The following is a 17,355-nucleotide window of genomic DNA, read 5'->3' as shown; positions in this document are numbered from 1 at the left end:
GGGAACAGAACTCCTGTGGGTTTGCAGATGAGAGCATTCTTTTTTGACTTCCTTGCCCTCTAATTTGCTGCCAAACCATGATCGTCCCACCCTGTGGGTCCCTCTTCCTTATTTCTGTGGACTTCACCTTGTGAAAATGCTTGTTATTCTTCATTTGAACTACTATACTGGCCTCTTGTGTGGTCTTTTTTTGTCTCTTGTCATTCCCTATTTAGTCCTATTCACAACTGCTGTAGTCTTCTTGGAGCCCAGTTATCATCATCAGTACCACCACCACCATCATCATCACCATCATCACCGTCATCATCATCAGATCATCACCATACATTTGTGCAGCTCTGTATAAAGTGCACTTAGAAAAGGAGGACCAACACAGAGAATGAGGCCCCACAGTTTCCCATCAGGCCCTTGTCAGAAACAGATAAAACTGTCAAAAATATGTCAAACATGTCAGAGCTCTGTTTTAATGCCACAATGTAAAAACTGCAAATTGTTCATCAAAATTAAAAAAACAAATAGCTACATTAGTCACGATCCCTTTGGTTGCCATTAATGGGAAACCCAAAGACAGTTCAAGCTGTCTTTAGGAAGGAAACATGTTAACTCATGGAAATGAAAATTCTACCTTTTCAGAAATAATTGGTTCCAGGCACTTAACGTGGGCAACCCCAAACCTTCATCGCTCCACCTCTCAGGCAGACTCTGCCTAGGCGGTGGCAAAGATGGCCACCTGGCCTTGGCTTACTCCTCAGCTTTGCAACGCCAATGCAAAAGGAGTACTTACGGCAGAGGTACTAATCTTAGCCACTCTCAACAAAGGACTTACTCCCCAACCTGGAGCTGGGGAATGAAGTCAACCTCAGCTTAACCACATGGAAAGATCAGAAGATGGGTACTTTCAAGAAAAGTTTATTTTGTTCACAGTTCTGGGGTTCCAAAGGCTTGTAGTTGAAGATAGCCTTCTTGCTGGCAGAGTCCTGGGGTACAAGGCATCATACAGAAGACAAGGAACACATAGGCACATGTGAGTCTGTCTCTTCTTACAAAGCCACTAGAATTCACATGAGAACTCAACCTGGTGATATCTAATCTCCCAAAGGCCCTACTTCTAACTCTAACTCTCAGGTTAAATTTACACACACACACACACACACACACACACACACACACACACATCTTTTTTTAAAGACAGAATCCCACTAGGTAGCCCAGGCTGGCCTAGAATTCAAGCCTTCCTGCTTCAGCCTCTACCTGGCTTTCCACACTTTTCCTATCTCAGGACAGGTATTAAAATTCAACACACAAACCCTTGGGGGACACACTCAGACCATATCCAAAACAACAACTTTCCTTAAGGACCATTTGGCATTGAGGACAGAGAAGGGGAGGTGAACAGGCAGAAACAACTGCCCACCATCAAAGGCTCGGCATACATATCAGTGAGCACAAACACCTCCCAATACTCAACAGGCTTCCCCTTTCAAAGAATTTTAGTCTTGTTGTGTGTATGTTCAATGATTCCAATGATGCGCTTGTTCTGACATCTCAAATGGCTCTCTACTGCTACCGCTTGTCAGTCAACTCTCTTCATTCTTCAAGTCTATTTCTGGTACTTGACAACAAGGCCCAGTGATTGAAAGAAACTTTGTCTCTAGGACAAGCTTTCAGAAGTTTCCACTGTTGCTAGAAACACCCATGGTCATGAATTAGACTGGTACTGCCTACTCCTCAAATATTATTATCTACTGAGACGTAAATTTCACACAACATCCTTCTGAAGTGAATAGGATTGCTTTCATTTTACATATGAGGAAGGCAAGTCCAGGTCTGTTGATTAACTTTTCCAGTGTTTCACACAACTAATACATGGTGGGCCTTGGATTTGAACCTAGGACACCGTGACTCCTAAAACGCTGTTGTAAACCTGAACAATATTCCTTTCTATGAAGGAGAGGGAAAGGCTTCTCATATACAAATCCCCCCTGGCTCTCAAATCACTTGACTCTCACCAGTGGCCATTGATAGAATGTGTAACTTGCAGGAGCGTCATAAGCTTCCTTAAAGGAAGCCATTAAGACATAAATTCCGCAAGGTAGCCAAATGACCCAAATTGGAGGCTTGGCCTTTAATCAGGCCTTATCAACTGGTCACTTTCCTGGCTGACAGAGACTTAACTCCTGCTGTGCCATAGCCTGCTCTGGTGGCCTGGCCTTATCAACTGATCACTAGGGAAACTGTTTGCAGAGTCAACCTGGTGTGCCAAAAGATAACATACCTGCTCATCCTGAGAAAATAGCCTCAGGAAGGAGAGACTCTCAAGCACCCAGGACACTGACACCTGATACCAAGCAAATTCCTACAGCTGTATTCAGCAGAGTCCCTGTATAAATCCAAATTGCTCTGCTTAGATTTGCTGATACTTTTCCATGGACAGCAGAGGCCCTTTGCCGTGTTCTAAATAAAAGGAACATACGGACTCCTTGCCTGTTGCAGGTCTGGCTCTGGTTCTTATTTCTTAACTTTAAACTCCTTCCTTTTTCTGCTCACCTAAATCTAATAACCATGACTGCCTCCTCCCAGACAAGTAAGTCCCTAGCAGAAAACTGGTACAGAACTAGGTCTGGTGACTCAGGAACAGAACACATTAGACTGGAAGAGGAAGGGGTGGTGGCTCCAGCCACCTGCCATGGCTTCACCTTGTAGAGCTTTCCAGCAGGCAAATACCACCCACCTTTAGAAACAAGTTGATGTGGTTGGAACGGTGAGTAAAAATAACCAGGTCGATCTTAGTCAAGCCTGCTCCCAGCACTGTCAGGAGACCGCCTGTAGGCCTGGTTTCCCCAGGGCATTAAGGGGGCTTCCCACTTGTACTGCTTTGCTGGGAAGGCTCAGCTAGATCTTGAACTGAGTAGACAGCCCTCTACTTAAGGCTAGAACCTAAGCACTAGACTCATCTCCATGGCCATCCCACCTCAGGCAAGTTCCTCTCCCTCAATAGAAAATTTTTAACCCAGTTTGCCTCCAGCTCAGGTCCTTCCTTAAATTTACATTCTGACCTCTGATGGGCTTGAATGATAATTCCATGACATAGCCATGTGGTGATATGATCCTGGCTGAATGTCTGAAGGTCCAGGGTCTTGGGAAAGATAGATGGGCTTGAAAGTCAGTCGAGCCAGAGACACCCAGGGGACACAATCTCTGTGAAGACCTGTGTATTCTCACATAGGCAAATAAAGCCCTGGGTGGCCATGTAAAGTTTCAGGGGGAAATAAGAAGAGGAGTGTGTGTGTGTGTGTGTGTGTGTGTGTGCATGCGCACCAGCCTTGTGCTCTGGACAGAGCCTGAAGATTCTATCAACACTGACAGAAGCTGATGGACTAGATTTTCTGGGGGATATGCAAGGCCAAGTCAGAATGAATCTGGCTCTGAGCATAGTTCCTCTGGTCCAGACTTTGGGAACTAGGGGAAGAGGAGGCCCCAGGGCAGAGCTGTGAGGCATACCTCTGAAGGAGGGTTACCAAAGAACTGAAGTAGGTCCAGGAGGAGCTCCTGGCAATACCCCAGGGTAGAACAAAGTTAGTGATCTGGGAACACACCTGCCTTACCCAGTCAAATGCTTCTCCTTTAGTGCTGGAGATGGACCTAAGGCTTTGCTAAACTCTCTATCATCGAGCTATACCTGAACCCCACAGTTAGATTTGAAACTAGGCACCCTGGATTTTGCCGGTCAGGTAGAAGAGGTGAGATGAGATATGGACTGAGGAAAGTCAATGTTTACTATATTTTACCCAGAATATTCCCATTTGTGAGGATATTTCCGAATACTGAATCTCCCACATTTATGGAAAGCTATGTCTAAACAGACTCCTTGACAGTTTAAATGTATTTTAAACTTTTCATTATGGAATATAATGGGATTATTTCAAAGCAAAATCCCAAAGTAAACCATTCTACCCATATATATTCCAGTAACTATCTCTAGTAGAACTTGAAAGCAGTTCTCTATGTAGGGCAATTTTGTTCCCCAGAAGATATTTGACAGTATCTGACCACATTTTTGGAGCTGTTATGACATTGTGGAGAAGAGGAAAGTACCTGCTACCACCTGGTGAGTAGCAAAAGGCCAGGAGTGTCACTCAACAGATAGAATGGGAGTGCAGGTAGGGGCTGGGGTAGGGAGGTGGGAGGCTGACACTTGTAATCCCAGTACTCAGGAGGCTAGGGTAGGAGAATCATGAGTTCAAGGCCCACCCAAGCTACTTAGTGAGTTCCAGGCACATATATAGCAAAATTTTCTCCACCCTCTTCCCACAAAAACCAACCAACCACACAAACAAACAAAAACAGTTATTTGGCCAAGATTGAACAGCCAAATATTCAGGGTGGGTCTTCCCTATCAGTTAAACCTCTATAGGAATACCCTCACAGGCCCCAGAGGTGTGTCTCTGAGGAGAATCCAGTCACAGGACTGGATTGACAATGAAGATGAACCAACACAGGACTGGATTCATCACACTCTCCCATAAGGAAACTTTGTAGTAGTCTCTTACTGTTCTTGCTTTATACTTTGCCTAAAACTTCCTCTCATGGCCACACCTAACTACAAGGTCAGGCTTTAGTGGAGCACATGACCATCCCCCAAAGTCTGTTTTCTGTTACCAAGAAGGAGGGGAAAGTTGACTTCAGGGCACCAGCCAGCAATCTGCTATGGAATGTGTCCCACTCACCATTTGTGTGTGTGTGTGTGTGTGTGATGTTGTGCTGTATATAGATCTATACATATCTATCCTTTCAGTAGACACTGCATTATTGAATTCTTCATCTCAGACAGCTGTCTCTGCTACAGAGTACCCATAAGGATCCAGGCACTGCCTAGACCACCATTATTTTATCTATAATCCCAGTGACTGAAGCAGGTTTAAAAAAAAAAAAAAAGGATTTAGTGTGCGTGTGTATGTATGTATACACCTGTCTGTATGACAATGCACAGTGTATGCACATGTGTGTAGGTGTGCCTGTGAGGCCAGAAGAGGGCATAGGGTATCATCCTCTATCACCCCCCTACCTCCTCTACCTCCCATGATTCCACCCGAGAAGTCCTGAACCTCTTAGAGCTGGGGTTATAGGTATGCATTGGTGGTCAGCTTGTTCCTCAGGTTCTTGAATCGCACTCCCAGCTCACGATTGAGCAGCAAGCACTGTTAAATACGGAACAATTTCTCCAGCCCCTTAAGCAGGGGTTTTGAACACATCTTTTGGTTTTTAACTTACGGCTCCACCCACCACAGCCTAGGACTGGAACATTCCTTTCTACTGGCTCTGTTTCTGTTTGAGAGGACTATAGAGAGGAGTTGGCCCATTTACCCACCTGGGCTTGCCTCTCCCTCCCATTAGAAAGCAAGTAGGCTGCAGTGGGAGGCATGCAATCAGCCCTCCTGTCAATCGTAGTAGAAGAAACTGCCTAATTAAAGTCTGCAGCATGCCCAAAAGCCGCGGCCACCGCCAGAGCTGTTTCCTGTGCATTCTCAGCACCCGATGATACATATTCTTCATGTTTATATGGCGCAGGACACTGTGCTCCATGCACATGAAGTATTAGTGAACCAATTTCACCATCCACGCCACTCTGGAGCAACCGGAAGGCATCCCCTGTTCTAATTTATGAGAGACCAGCATGTGCAATCAATAAATGCCCCACAGGTTATTAAAGAATAGAAAGATGGCTCAGGCAGCCCTGTTTACTAACAGGGAAGCGGCTTTCTGCGGCTTGGGGCACGTGGTCTGATAGAGATTTACTCTCCTTACCTTTCCTTCCCAGCTGTGGGAAGAGCCTGAGGCCACCAGCTCCTTGCGCTGGAATCCCAGAGTGGTCTGGGGACAAGGGTCAGATCTGAGTTTTATTTCGTTTTGTTTAAGTGTCTTCGTCTTTTGAGAACCTGGAGAACCATAGCTTTCCAGGATGGTATTGAGAGTTTGTAGGTGGGAGCCTGTGACTGTGCCTGAGAATAACAGAGCCAAATAAATTGGCAACTCCTCCCAGGCTGGGAGGACAAGTGGAGGCCACTGCAGCTTTGGGGCCCCGTTTGGGTTTCATTGACTTCTCTGTGAGTTTTGAGAAGTTTTCAGTTTCCTGACAGTTTTGGGGGAGGGATGTAAAAATAAAGCAGTGACAGCCTGGGGTAACTTGGCAAAGTGGAAAGATGTCCTTCCTACCAATCTCCTTTCCTGAGGGCAGAGGAGTGTACTCCCATGGTTCCCAAGCTCTTTATTTGGTTGGTGGTTTTTCTTGGTTGTTTTTTTGTTTGTTTGTTTTGTATTGTTTTGGTTTTTTGAGACAGGTCCCCCTGTAGCCCCAGCTGGCCTGGAACTCACTATGTATAAACCAGGCTGACCTCGATCTCACAGAAATCTACCTGCCTCTGCCTCCTGGGTGCTAGGGGGAAAGGTGCACCCCACCATGCCCAGCTCCCAAACTTTTTAGCCTCAGAACCCTTTTATGTGTTTGAAATGTATATCTCCGGGTAGAGATATTAACATATTTACTAACTGTAAAGCAATGTTTACATAAGTATTTTTATCTTTAAAGATCACATCCTCCAAGCTGGGCCAAGCAACACAGGCTGGTGATCCCAGCTACTCATGGGGCTAAAGGTAGAAGCAAGAAAATACCAAGACTAAGGCCAGCCTGAGTTACAGAGAGTTCAAGGCCAGTCTAAATAACATAGCTAGGCCCAGTCTTAAGATATAAAATGAAACAGAAAGCAGGGCATGGGGGTGAAGGGGGGGCGTGATACGTAGGGGGAAGATATGCAGAAAATGACTCAGCAGGTAAAAGTTGGGAGAACTGATTTCACAAAGTTGCTCTCTGACCTCCACATGTGCGCTGTGGCATTCCCCACCCCATCATACACTTACTCACAGACACAATACTATTAATTTTTAAAAAAGAAAAAAAGCTTGGGAAATGGTCGGTAGTATAGTGTCTGCCAGCATTCAGAGAGGCTGTAGCTTCAATCTCCAGTACTAAACACACACACAAAGTATTTACTAAGAAAAGTGATACTATTTTTTGTCCTTTTTTGTTGCAATTTTATAAAAAGAATGTATGTATGCATGTGCCATAGTAAGAGTGTGGATGTCAGAGGACATCTTTTTTGTTTACATTTACTTACTTATTTTGGGGGACATGCATGCCAGGCACCTATGTAAAAGTCAGAAGACAATTTTGTCCTTCTTCCTTCATGTGGGTTTCCAGGATCAAACTCAGGTCCTCAGGCCTTTACCCACTGAGACATCTCACCTATTTTCAGTTTAAAAAAAAAAAATTATATTTTATTTTAGTGTATGAGTGTATTGCCTGCATCTGTGTAAATGCACCCATGTTGTGCAGTGCTCACTGAAGTCAAAAGGTGTTGGATTCCCCTGGACCTGGAGTTACAGATGGTTGTTAGCCACAATGTGGGTGCTTGGAATCAAACCCAGGTCCTCTGCAAGAGCAGCCAGTGCTCTTAACCACTGACCATCTCTCTAGCCCCCATTTTTCAGTTTTTACAATGTCTGCATTAACAGACTTTGGATTCTCCTACTGCTTCTGCATCAAGTAATAAGTCATTTTGGTTGAAGTACATGAAGAAAGATTGGCTTTACGTTAATATACAGCGGGAAAGGAAGAGTACCGAAGAGTCTCTGTGAAATAATTATAGATATTTCTTTTTAATAATGCACAAAAATAAGAATTTTTAAATACTAGAGTTGCAATATAGAATCCATGTCAATAACTTTTGTAATCTGTCCATTTGTCTGTTTTGCACTTAGAATGCCTTCTTTTTTATTTAGTGAATTACAGGGACTGAGCCTAAGGGCTTTGCAAATGCTAGGCAAGGGCTTTACCACTGAGCTAGAGTCGGCTGGATTGTGCACTTAGAATGGATCTTTTACCCATTGATGATTCTGTGAAACAATGGTCTGGTCACTGGGAAGTATTGGCTTCTTGATTTATATAAGTACTGCAAATGTTGATAAATTTCATCATACCACAGTGAAAGAAAAATCATATTCCTTAATATCATTGACCTCATTAGAAAGGCCCTTAAGTATTGGGACGTTACCAAGCACCATAGCGCTAGGTACAAGTTTTCCAAATTTCTAATTTTTACTTAGAAGCTCAAGTTTCATCATTGGCAACAAATACTATCAGTTGTTTTCCTTGAAGTTTTCCTTGAAGTGACAATCTCCCTTTGTTCATTTTTGAGAAAGTGTCTGCCAAATGCCCAGTCTGAAAAAAGCATTCTTTGTCACTCATCCTTTCAAGCAGAAAAAAAAAAAAGTTCTATGATAAAGTATCCATTCAACTCACAATTGAAATAATTGCCTTGGTGTCTTTCTGTGCTTTTCTATGATAACTATCATACTTTGGAATGTGGCAAAAGTACTTCATGCATAATTCCCATTTTATTACACCGATTATTTTGCAAAGTATCAATATTTAATACAACTGATACCTTCGCTTCATCAAGGATGTTCTTAGGTGAAGGTAGAATCTGCTTTTCTGAGAGTGTGAGACAGCAATGACTGGTACAGTTAGGCGCTCCTGCCTCAGTGTGTGTGAAGGTGGTGTTCGGAGTTTTACCCACCGTTGCTTCTGCTCCATCAGTGAGGACATCAGAATGGTGAAAGACATAATTGCATTATTACTAAAACAGCTTTGACTTCAGGAACACTTTGAAGTATAGCAGGGCCCCTTGAGGCTGGGGACCACACTTTAAAAGCAGCTGGTGCTGTGGAGGCAACAGATGACTACAAGACAGACTTCTCCCAGCTTCAAGGGCGCTAGCCCTGTCTTCTGCAGGTCATTGTGCCCAGGTGTCTTGGCTCTTTTAGATAGGCACAAACTGTTCTTGTCTTCTCCTTTTACAAAAAGAAGGGTCACCTGCTCTACCACAGAATGGATGCTTTATTGTAGAGAATGAACAGAGTATTCATCTCTACCATCCAGAGAGAAACTTGAACATCGTAAGCCATTTGAACCCAAGACCACTTGTCCCTTATAGGGACATTTTCAGCTAATGGGGATAGGGAAGTCTCTTTTTTATGAAATACAAAACAGAAAATAGGGCCAACTCATAATAAGGGAAATGTAGATTTTTCATGAAAAGAGGTACAGAGTGGATGGTTTTTGGAATGTGTGTGTGTACTTCCATTTGCCTTCTGATGGGAAGAAGCCAAGTTCTCTTGCTTCTTCTTTACTCTCATCTATGGACTAGAATTGACCTCTTGCTCCCACAGACCTTGGCTATGGAAAAATGCAATGATTCCCAGTTGGCCTCTGAAGGGATAGATTTTGTGAGGCACAGGAAGGAGCAGGGTGGGGACTCTGTTATCCTAAGAAAGCACTGTTACAGAGAGAAAGGGTGGGGTGCCTGACTAGGGAGATAAGTCAGGGAGGACTGTAGAGAAAAGGACATTCACAGAGGGCATCAACAAAAGGTCACACAGAGGCGTGTTTTCAGCTGCATGGATTCTATAAAAAACAAAACAAAACATAGCTAAATAAAAATACAACTCCTATTTCCCCACCTTAGTAAAGTTTTAGTATAAAATAAGTACTTGTCCTGGGTGAGGTAGTGTATGCCTATCTATAACCCCAGTACTCAGGAGGTGGAGTCTGGAGGATTATGAGTTCGAGGCCAACCTGAAATACGTAGTTTGAGACCAACCTGGGCTACACAATGAGACCTTCTCTTAAAAACAAGAAAGCATTTGGTCCCTTCAGTAAGAGTGACAAAAATCCACCAAAGCCCATTATGCATTTGATCCAGAGAGGACAGGTGCTTCCATAAGGCAGATGCTCTTGAACCTAACCTCTACCTAACCAATCACCATGCTAGCAGATGTTCCCTGCTGCCCCTGCAAAAAGCACTTATGCCCTGTATGCCAGATACTCAACTAGTGGAGGTACTCTCAGGCTCTTCTGTTCCACAAATTGAGAGGAGTGATTGCCAGAGGTCAATGCTATTTGTTTTCAACCCACATCTGCCCATTGTGCTTGCAATTCTAATGATGCAATTTAATTATTGTGGAAACCAATGAAATGTGAATGAAAAACAAGAGCTCTTGTTCCTATGAAAGTCAGAGTGGTATGCTCTGGAGAGGGTTCATAAGGACATGTCACACACACAATAATATTGCTGTTGAGTCGGTGTGGGAAAGGCACACAGAAAAGAATATAAACATCTAGGGGCTGGAGAGATGGCTCAGTGGTTAAGAGTACTGGCTACTCTTGCAAAGGACTTGCATTCAGTTCCCAGCACCCACATGACAGCTAACAACAGAACTTAACTCCAGATCCAGGGGATCCAACGCTCTCTTCTGGTTTCCCGGGGCACTGCACATATGTGGTACACTTATGAACAAAACACTCATACACATAAACAATAAATTTAAAAATCAGGGGCTGGAGAGATGGCTCTGTAGCTAAGAGCACTGACTGCTCTTGCAGAGGACCCACATGGCAGCAAACAACCATCTGTAACTCCAGTTCCAGGGGATCCGATGCCCTCTTCTGACCTCCTCGGTCATTGCATGACACAGGTGTACTCACACACATGCAGGCAATACACTTGTGCACATAAAAAAAGTCATAAGCATCTTAGCCTTAAATCTTTAAGTTCCAATTCTGCTTTAAGCTAACTTAAACTGCTGGGGATATAGTTCAGTGGTACAATGCTTGCTTAGTATGTGCAAGGCCCTGAATTCAATTCTCAGCAAAGCAAAAACCAAATAAAAACAAACAAGCAAAAAGCAAAACAAAAAAAAAATCCTGAAATGTATAGAAGATTCCAATCAAATGTAACTCCATGAATACAGACTGTGTTAAACATCTCGTATATGTCTGACACATAGTGGGGACACAATAATTATAGAATAAATGGATTGTAGGCAAAGTTAAGACAAGAAAGATAAAGTAGAACTTCAGTGAACAGAGGTCTGCCCTGATCCTACCTTAAAGAAAACGGTGCTTTAACATTCATGTATACACTTTGAACTTAAAAGGTTAGGGTACGGCTGAGGATATACTCAATGATAGAGCATTTGCCTAGCATGCACAAGATCTTAGATTCAATTCCCAGAGCCAAAAAAAAAAAAAAAGTTGAAGGTATATTCCTATCATTTTCATGGTTCTCCTCTCTAGGCAACATTGCTAATTAATGGACCATCTATTGCTCTGATCATACTGAACAGGAAAGCTTTTCCTGAATTGAGAAGTAGAAACAGCACTTGGATTCCCTAATGGGCATAGCCCATCCCATGGTAGACTGCCAGACTATAAAGGGGTCTACCCAGATCATAAGACCTTAAAGCACACTGTCCCAGTCTCCCCTGTCTAGACTGTCAGTAAGACAATCTTCTCTGGTTCAGAAAGGAAAAGACCTGTCAGGAGACAGCATCTCTAGATAGAAATTAGTCCTGTAGATACAGACAGATGAGAATAAGAAGTCATGGCTTTGAACCATCACTGACCCTGTAAACTATAGGGAGGATGTGTGTTGGTAATAAAGGCCTCCCCCACTAAAGACCATGCTTGAGGTTATTTGGACTGGGACTCAGAGAATCTGGGTTCAAATTCTGTTTAGTAACATGTGGCCTTGAACAAGTTCACTCACTTCTCTAAGCTAGAATTTCCCAGCTGGTAGTCAGATGGATGGGTTACAAATCTAATAAACTATTTTATCATCTCAATGCTCAGAGCAGCCAGGCAAGGCCCAGGACTGCCTGAACCCTGGCTTTTCAGCTCTAGTTTCCTCACCAGATCCCTTGATCAATAGAGAAACACAAAGATAAAAAGGCTAGCACGTACAGATCAAAGCTTATGTCTGATACATCCATTGTAAGCTCCTGTCTATAGGCAAGAGAGCATCTTAATACTGAACCTCAATATTGGGCCCAATTACCTGGCCAGTCTCAGGTAACTGATGAACCATATTCATCTCCTGCAGGAGAAAACATGTCCCTGAAACTATAGTACAGAAAGCATACTTCCTGTGGATGAAGAGAGGAGAGAAGGGGGCTGGTCCATGCATGTCAAGTTTCTTCTTCCAACTTGACAGTCACAAGTACCACTCACCTCCCTCTGGGAAGGAGCATACAAGGTAGAAGTGGGCAGGAGTGTCGAACTAATTAATGGAGTAGCAGGTAAGACCATTTAGGTGGAAGAATGCACATCGACACACCCCCGAGATGTACAGTCTGTTATGTCTACTGTTTCATGGCCAACATGGGCCTACACACAGTGGACTTTCTCAGCATTGCTAATAAAAGCCCAGAGCTCCTGGGTAAAATCACTAGTTTCCTAGGTGAGTGGGGCATTCACGTTTGCCTGCATAGATCAAACAAGTACAGCCTGTCCCAGGAAGTGGTTTCCTGACCCTGGATTTAGGTAAGTAGGTAAGGATCTATAGTCTTGGAGGCAACCTGGTTGTGGTGGCTTCCTGATAACCCCAACTTCTGCAGCAGTAGCAGTCACTGTAACAGATTTGTCTTTTCTTTATTTATTTTAAAGGGGCCAAAGTCTTGCTATGTAGCCCAGGCTGGCCTTGAATTTATGCTCTTGCCATGGACAATGCTGGGACTATGTCTCTCCCACCATGCAGGATCACAGCAGACATTTCTGTAGTGTTCTACTAGAAGCAGAGCCTAGGGCCTGTTCTTTTAACAAATCTCTGAATTTCATTTTTGAGACAGGGACTCATACTCCAAACCATCCTTGAACTTGCTGTAGCTAAAGATGACATTGAACTTCTGATCTTCCTGCCCCGCTCCTTCCAAATGCTGAGATTACTTTCCCCTATATACACACTCCTTTATATACACTCATTATCATATACACTCTTGTCTGTATACGCCCCCCCCATCCTGGTCTGGTATACACTCTCCTTTATATACATTATCCCCTGTATACAATCCTTCTTGTATCCACTCCCCTATATCCACTATTGCCTGTATATACTACCCCCGTGAATACTTTACTTGTATACATTTTCCTGTATACACCCCTGTATATACTCTGCCCTGTATACACACTCTCCCATCTCACCTTATCCCCACTATGGAAACTTACCCTCTTGCCCTCTCACTGGCCCTGATACCCATTTGTGGTTCTGTTTAATAGAAAATAAAATGGTCATTGTGTTTTGTTCAGTTTTGTTTTTCTAGGGCTTTAAGCAGATTTCCTCAACCAAAAAGTGAGAACAAACTTAAGAAGGAGGTCAGATTTTCAATTTATCTCCTGTCAGCAGAGAACATAGGTCTGGAAAGCCTAGTAGTCCTTCTGAAGTATCAGGAAAGGTTTCTATTAGTGGGGGAAGACATTGCCGGATTTGGCAGGGAGTCCACTCAATATAGGGAAAAGAGACACAGGGCCTGGGGCTTAGGCAAGCACCAAGCTATGGGAGAAGCAGAGAGCCTCCTATAGCATGGGCCAGGGGAGCCCCTGGCTCACTTCTGTAGAAATGTGTCCCCACTGTAGGGTTCCATTGTTGCAGGCTCCCCTAGGTACAGGGAACAAGGCTCTGGGAGGCCTAGAAAAAGGCATAGTACTCTGGACCTAAAATGTAAAAAGTTTCATTTCCTGAACAGTAAAAAAGTAGATTAGATCAGATTAGACACTTTCAATTTTGTTTAGCTCCTAAAAGAACTCTACTTTAAAAATTTAAGTGTAAATTTGTATTAAAAACATACAAACCTAGGGCTGAAGAGATGGCTCAGTAGTTAAGAGCACTGACTGCTCTTGCAGAAGACCCAGGTTCAAATCCCAGCACCCACATGGCAGCTAACAACTATCCATAACTCCAGCTCCAGGAGATCCGACATCCTTTGGGACTGCACAACACGAGTGCACTTATATACATGCAGTCATAATACTCATACACATAAAACAAAAATAACAAATAAATAAGTTTAAAAAAAAAAAAACGCCCAAAACATACAAACCCACAGAGAACTGGCTTAGCTCAGGAACTGAAGCATTGGGGCACTGCTTGGTTTTGCCTTGCTGTGCCCTATATCCCTTCTTCCTCTTCCTCCTTCTCTCTACCCTCCTTATCCTCCTCCTTTAGATCCTCATTCCACTCCTCCCCCCTCCTCCTCCAGGTGGCAACTAAAGACTCTCGGTGGATCCCCTCTGCTGAAACAAAGGGTGAAAGAACAGTGGATCTAATCATCTCTAGGGCCAGTAATGTTCTTTTTAGCATGGGCTTTGGGAGGAGGGTGCTGACTCAGTGTATGCTCATTCCAGTGGTGTAAATAATTCCACTGTGGCTAAATACAAGCAACCAAAAGCACATCTGAATGCAGAATTGGGCATGCAGTAGCATGAGGGGCATGTCCTTTAGTAAAGTAATTATGGAGCAGTGATTTTTTGAATATTTGTTACTGGGGGAGGGCAAGGCTGGTTAGAAACACTGTTTCACTCTGTGGAGGCTGGCCTTGAACTCACTGTGTATCCCAGCCTGGCCTCAAACTCTCAGAAATCTTCCTGCTTCAACCTCTTGCTGAGTTCTCAGATTACAGGTGTGGGGCATCACAGGACCTTACCTTTTATATGGATGTATTTAACAATCATTTTGAAAAAAATCCCTGCAAATTTAGCAATTGGTTGTTTCACGTTGGCCTTCAGGATACCATAACCTAGGACCATTTTATCACTGATGTTCAAATGTTTATATTAAGGCAAGTAAAGCAAGAGCCATCTGAAGCCAGTGGGGGCTAAGTGGAAAAATTCTAGGGATGTGGGAGGTGAACTTAGGAGGAAAGAAAGAACAAACTTGTTTTTAGTTTACTATCCAGTCCAGAGAACTTGTTAAAAAAAAAAAAAAATAGGTAGCCAGTCAGTGAATAACCATGACCCAACAGGGCATTGACCCAACCTGCATTCAGCAGACTGTGTACTTTGAGTGATTTTTTTTCAAGCAATACTTGGGTGCATTTACATCTGTCTCACCATGCTCTATCATCCTACCTTGCACTGGGCAACAGACACCTATGGCCAGGAGGCATCAGCAATGTCCTCAGTCTATTAACTGACTTACAGAGAGACTTAGCACAAGGACTTCTGGTGACCCAAGTGGAGATGGACTCACTGGGTTTTATCATGTCTCTTGGCTGATGTCTCCCTTTAGGTACAATTAGTGTTTAATTCCTATTTTCCTCCTCCATTCTTCCCACAGTTTTTGAACACAGCAGGGTATCTAATGGTCAAGTAGTTAAGAACATAGATTCTGAGCCAGACTCCCTAGAACCCCAAAATCTAGCTTTGTCACTAACTAGCTCTGTGACCTCCAGCAAGCTGCTTAACTTCTCTATAACTCAGTTTTATTTTCTATTAAATAGAGATAACAGGGTCAGAAAGATGGTTCAGCAGGTAAAAGCACTTGTCGCGACTGCTCTTAGAGCTTCGCCGTGCCACCCAAGGACAAGAAGGATGCCAGGAAGTCGGCTAAGAAAGCAAGGACCCAGTAAACAAGTCTGGGGGCAAAGCCAAAAAGAAGTGATCCAAAGGCAAAGTTCAGGACAAGCTCAACAACCTGGTCCTGTTTGACAAGGCTACATATGGACAAACTCTGTAAGGAAGTTCCCAACTATAACTTATTACCCAGCTGTGGTCTCTGAGAGACTGAAGATTCAAAGTTCCCTGGCCAGGGCAGCCCTTCAGGAGCTCCTAATAAAGGACTTAGCAAACTGGCTTCAAAACACAGAGCCCAAGTAATTTACACCAGAAACACAAAGGGTGGCAATGCCCCAGCTACATGGCTGGTGAAGATGCCTAAATAGGTTCAATCGACTATATGTCTGGAAAAATAAAACTTTATTAAATTTAAAAAAAACACTTGTCGTAAAATGCTAATGACTGAACTAACGATCGAATTTGGTCCCCAGTACTCGCCAGGAAAGGAAAGAACTGACTCTGGAAGTTGTCCTCTGGCCTCCACATGCATAGTATGAGTGTGCTCTCACACACATACATCATGTGTCCACCCCCACACACACATATAACGATTAAGTTTAGATAGGAATAATAATAGTACCTATTTCCCAGCATTATTGGGAGGATTAAACAAATTTCCATATTAAATACTTAGAATAATGAGTGAAACATAGACTGTGCTATTTTAAAGTTATCGTATTATTACAAACACATATGCATGGCATGCTGTTATTATTTTGTGGTAGATAAATGACTATGGGTATCCAAATGCATAGGAAAGAAGCACCTGAGTGAATATGTGTTGGAATTCTTCTGTGGAGATGGAAAGGCCAAAAACAGCTTTACAATAATAATTGTCATAACTGCAGCAACCTTGGCTAGCACTTAGTGAACTTTTAAAATGCAATTCACAAGCATTATTTAATTAACTCCTCATAAAAAGTTCTAATAGGAAGGAACTACTGTTAGCAGTATTACACAGACAAGAAAACCCAGGCTCATTAGGTAAATGCTATGTTTGAAGTGTCTGGAAATCCATACATTGAAGTCCTGTCCCTCACCAAAGTGATGGTATTTAGAGTGAGATTTTTGGAGGGTGACTAGGTCATAAGGGCAGAGTCCTCATGAGATGAGTGCCCTTATCAAAAAGATCCCACACAGCACCTTGCTCCTACCTTATGAATAAGAAAGCTTTATCTATGAACCAGGAAGTGGTCTCACCAAACACACAGAGCTGCAGATGCCTTGGCCTTGGACCTTGACCTTTCTGATGTTTATAAACTGCCTGGTCTACATTCCCAAGATCATATTGTCCATTAATGCTGCAAATGCAGGTCCTATTGACCTTTAGCCACTGGCCTACTGCTATGCCACAGCCCCATCAAGCAGGCCAGTTCTTAGCCCCTTGCTTACCTGATATCCTTCTTTGTACTATGCCATCCCTTGCTACCCTACATCTCACCACCTATCCTTTTTTAATTTTTAATTTATATGTATGAGTGTATTGCCTGTGTGTACTTAAATGCACCCATGTCATGCAATGCTCACAGAGGTCAGAAGAGGGTGGTTGTTAGCCATCATGTGGATTCTGGGATTCAAACCCAGGTCTTCTGAAAGAACAGTCAGTGCTCTTAACTGCTAAGCCATCTCTCCAGCCCCTCCACCCTATCTTTTAAGACTTACTCTTTTGTGCAGGTGCCTCAAGTGTATCCCATTAATATTAAGCTCCTAGCACAGCCAAATCCTCACTCTCCCACCTGTAAACATGCTGCCATAGATTCTATGCCACACAAGTAGCTTTTTCTCCCTTTTTAAAAAATATTTATTATTTATTATTTTTATTTTATATGTATGAACGCATTGCTTGCATGTAT

General features: G+C 43.2%; 1 pseudogene; it reads left to right on the top strand.

Moving 5' to 3' along the window:
• Positions 1-15,824, top strand: part of LOC103749309 — a 75,201-nt pseudogene extending 59,377 nt beyond the window's left edge.
• The last annotated feature ends 1,531 nt before the right edge of the window (positions 15,825-17,355 follow it).

This window comes from Nannospalax galili, unplaced genomic scaffold (assembly GCF_000622305.1).
Source record: "Nannospalax galili isolate Female #2095 unplaced genomic scaffold, S.galili_v1.0 scaffold285, whole genome shotgun sequence".
NCBI classification, from domain to species: Eukaryota; Metazoa; Chordata; class Mammalia; order Rodentia; family Spalacidae; genus Nannospalax; species Nannospalax galili.
The sequence above is the reverse complement of the archived record's forward strand: the minus strand, read 5'-3'. Positions and strand labels throughout refer to the sequence as shown.